General features: G+C 46.0%; 1 pseudogene; it reads left to right on the top strand.

The window, feature by feature from the left end:
- The first annotated feature begins 915 nt into the window (after positions 1 to 915).
- On the top strand, positions 916 to 2,517 carry LOC106970743 (40S ribosomal protein SA-like; annotated as a pseudogene).
- Positions 2,518 to 2,911: the final 394 nt, after the last annotated feature.

The following is a 2,911-nucleotide window of genomic DNA, read 5'->3' as shown; positions in this document are numbered from 1 at the left end:
GAGACAGAGCGCAGTTGGGGAGGGGCAGAGAGAGAGGGAGACACAGAATCCGAAGCAGGCTCCAGGCTCTGAGCTGTCAGCACAGAGCCTGACGTAGGGCTCAAACTCACAAACCGTGAGCTCATGACCTGAGCCGAAGTCGGAGGCCTAACTGACTGAGCCACCCAGGTGCCCCAAAAGCACATGTTTTAGGTGACTGTGTTCAGCTATCTTTTGATTTTGTATATAGGATCTAGAAATCCTTAATTTTGAATCGGTCAACTTTATCAAATTTTTTTTTGCCATGGGGCAATGACTGTGATTATCTTGGACTAACGAAACTTTAATTGTTGGGGCTGGGGAGAGAAGTAGGTCATGTCATCAGGGTATAAAAGTTGGAACCCTATTGACAATAAAGAAAGGAAGCAAGGGTGGATTTGGGGCAGGCAACCTACAGTGTCTGCTGTGCTAAAGCACAGCCCATAAGATCCTATATGGTATGGCCCATCCTTATTCTTCTGTCCTCATCTACTCCCCTCACCCATCGATACTGCCATTCACTGTGTTCTACTTCAGAGTCTTTACAATTTCTGCTTGTGGAAGGAAATGACTGGGTAAGAAACCAACACTGTCTGTCAAAAACCCATTTTCATATCCTTTATTTTATCACCCAAACAAGTTAACCGAGGTAGGAAGGGGAAACTCATGGTGGGGGCCACTTCCCCTTCTAATAATCTTGCTCACATTCTCGCTCCTGCTCACCTAATATAGTGGCAAAATGTTTTGTGTATCTTAATGTGTTCTCATATGGTGCCTCGGTTGATTCTTATGCAAGATCCACAAGGTAGGCAGAAGAGCCCAGAGAAGTCAAGTGATCTACCTAGAATCATCCAAGTGACTCTTGGATCAAAAACTATTTTACCTTTCCATGCTACCCAGGGAGGGGTCTGTATGGCGTTGTTTTGCGTTCCCGTCGTAAGTTAAAGGGGAACTTTCACAATGGCCAGAGCCCTTGAAGTCCTGCAAATGAAGGAGGACGATGTCCTCAAATTCCTTGCAGCAGCAACCCATGCAGGTGGTGCCAACCTTGACTTCAAATTGGTACAATACGTCTACAAAAGAGAAGAAATGGTATCTGCATCATAAATCTGAAGAGAACCCGGGAGAAGCTTCTGCCAGCACCTCGAGCCACTGTTGTCATTGAAAACCCAGCTGATGTCAGTGTCTTATCATCCAGGAATACTAGCCAGCAAGGTGTGCTGAAGTTTGCTGCTATGACTGGAGCCTCTACTACTGCTGGTAACTTCACTTCTGGAACCTTCACTAAACCAGATCCAGGCAGCCTTCTGGGAGCCGAAACCTCTGGAGTTTACTGGTCCTCGGGCTGACCACCAGCCTCTCACAGAGGCGTCTTATGGTAAGCTGCCCACCAACACTCCGCCATTGCCACCCATTGCAACAGCAAGGGAGCTCGTTCAGTGTGTCCGATGTGGTGGCTGCTGGCCTGGGAAGTTCTGTGCATGCGTGACACCGTTTCCCGTGAGCCCGCAGGGGAGGTCATGCCTGATCTCGACGTCTAGAAAGATCCTGAGGGGACGGAAAAAGGAAGAGAAGGCTGCTGCTGAAAAGGCTGTGACCGAGGAAGAATTTCAGGGTGAATGGATGGCTCCAACTCCTGAGTTCATCGCTACCCAACCTGAAGTCACAGACGGGTCTGAGGGTGTGCGGGTGCCGTCTGTGCTTATTCAGCAGATCCCGACTGAAGACTGGAGCCCTCGGTCTGCCGCCTCTGCAGCTCCCACTGCTCAGGCCACTGAATGGGTACGAACAACCGCTGAGTGGTCTTAAGCGGCTCTCCCACAAGGGCAAACAAAATGGAAATAACGATGACGGAAAATAAACAGTCGCTCACAAAACAATTCTTTCACACAACTGTGACTCCTTACGCCTTGGTCCGTACAGTCTTTCAATTGACCGTTCACTGTTAACTGTGATCATACTCCCACTTCTTTCATTTGAGAAACACTGCACTAGATAATAACAGGGGACCGTTTGGACAAAAGAGCCGAAAGGAACTGTAGAAAGAGAATGAATTTAGTCGAAGGGGAAATATATGCCAAATCATGCCTAGGTCTCAGCACTCAGGCAGTAGGAAATCTGAGCCCACAGTCCAGTTAAGCCAGCCATTTGCATAAACCTCAGCAGGAAACTCCAGAATGGCTTTGCACCCGCTCCAAAATATTGGCAAACGAAGCGCTTTGAAACAGGCCAAGCAGGGTGCATTGGAAGTAGGCTTCAGAGGCTCGCTCATGCCTAGCCAGTTTGCAGTAAGCCCAGATGGTCTCATACTGTGTTGCTTATATCATACATGATGGCTGTGGATTCTGACATTCAAATATCTATTGCAACATCCATTATTTTCAGTTCCCCCACCCAAAAGATGAAAGCAGCCAAAAACAAAGCCATCCCCCTCCTAACTAAAATCAGATTGATTGTGACCATTATCATGAATTATGTACTTCTGCTTACCTGATTATTGCTTGAGGTATCATAATATATGACTGGGCCTGACGAGCTGTTTTCATTCGAATACACCGTCTGAAAAAAACCTAATTTTCTTTGTTTAGGTGTGTGGGTTTAAATGTGTACGTCTGTTTGTGCAGGTGGTTTTGCGTTGTACACGTTCTATGTAGGAAATAATTTTTGCTGTTTTATTTTTTCCTCTAAGTGAAAGCGTGCCTAATAGGACATTTACAGGGCTATACATGAGCTTAATTAGATGCGATTAACATTATGAGCCTTCTGTTCGGCTTCTTATGTGCTTAACAGTGTACTATCCTGTACCTCCCTCAAGCCTCTTACCCAAACCCTACTTTCATCCCTAGATGTATTGTCTATATTATATATATATTTTTTAATTTTTTTAATGTTT

The sequence above is a fragment of the Acinonyx jubatus genome, chromosome X (assembly GCF_027475565.1).
Source record: "Acinonyx jubatus isolate Ajub_Pintada_27869175 chromosome X, VMU_Ajub_asm_v1.0, whole genome shotgun sequence".
NCBI classification, from domain to species: Eukaryota; Metazoa; Chordata; class Mammalia; order Carnivora; family Felidae; genus Acinonyx; species Acinonyx jubatus.
This window is presented reverse-complemented; position numbering and strand designations above follow the sequence as displayed.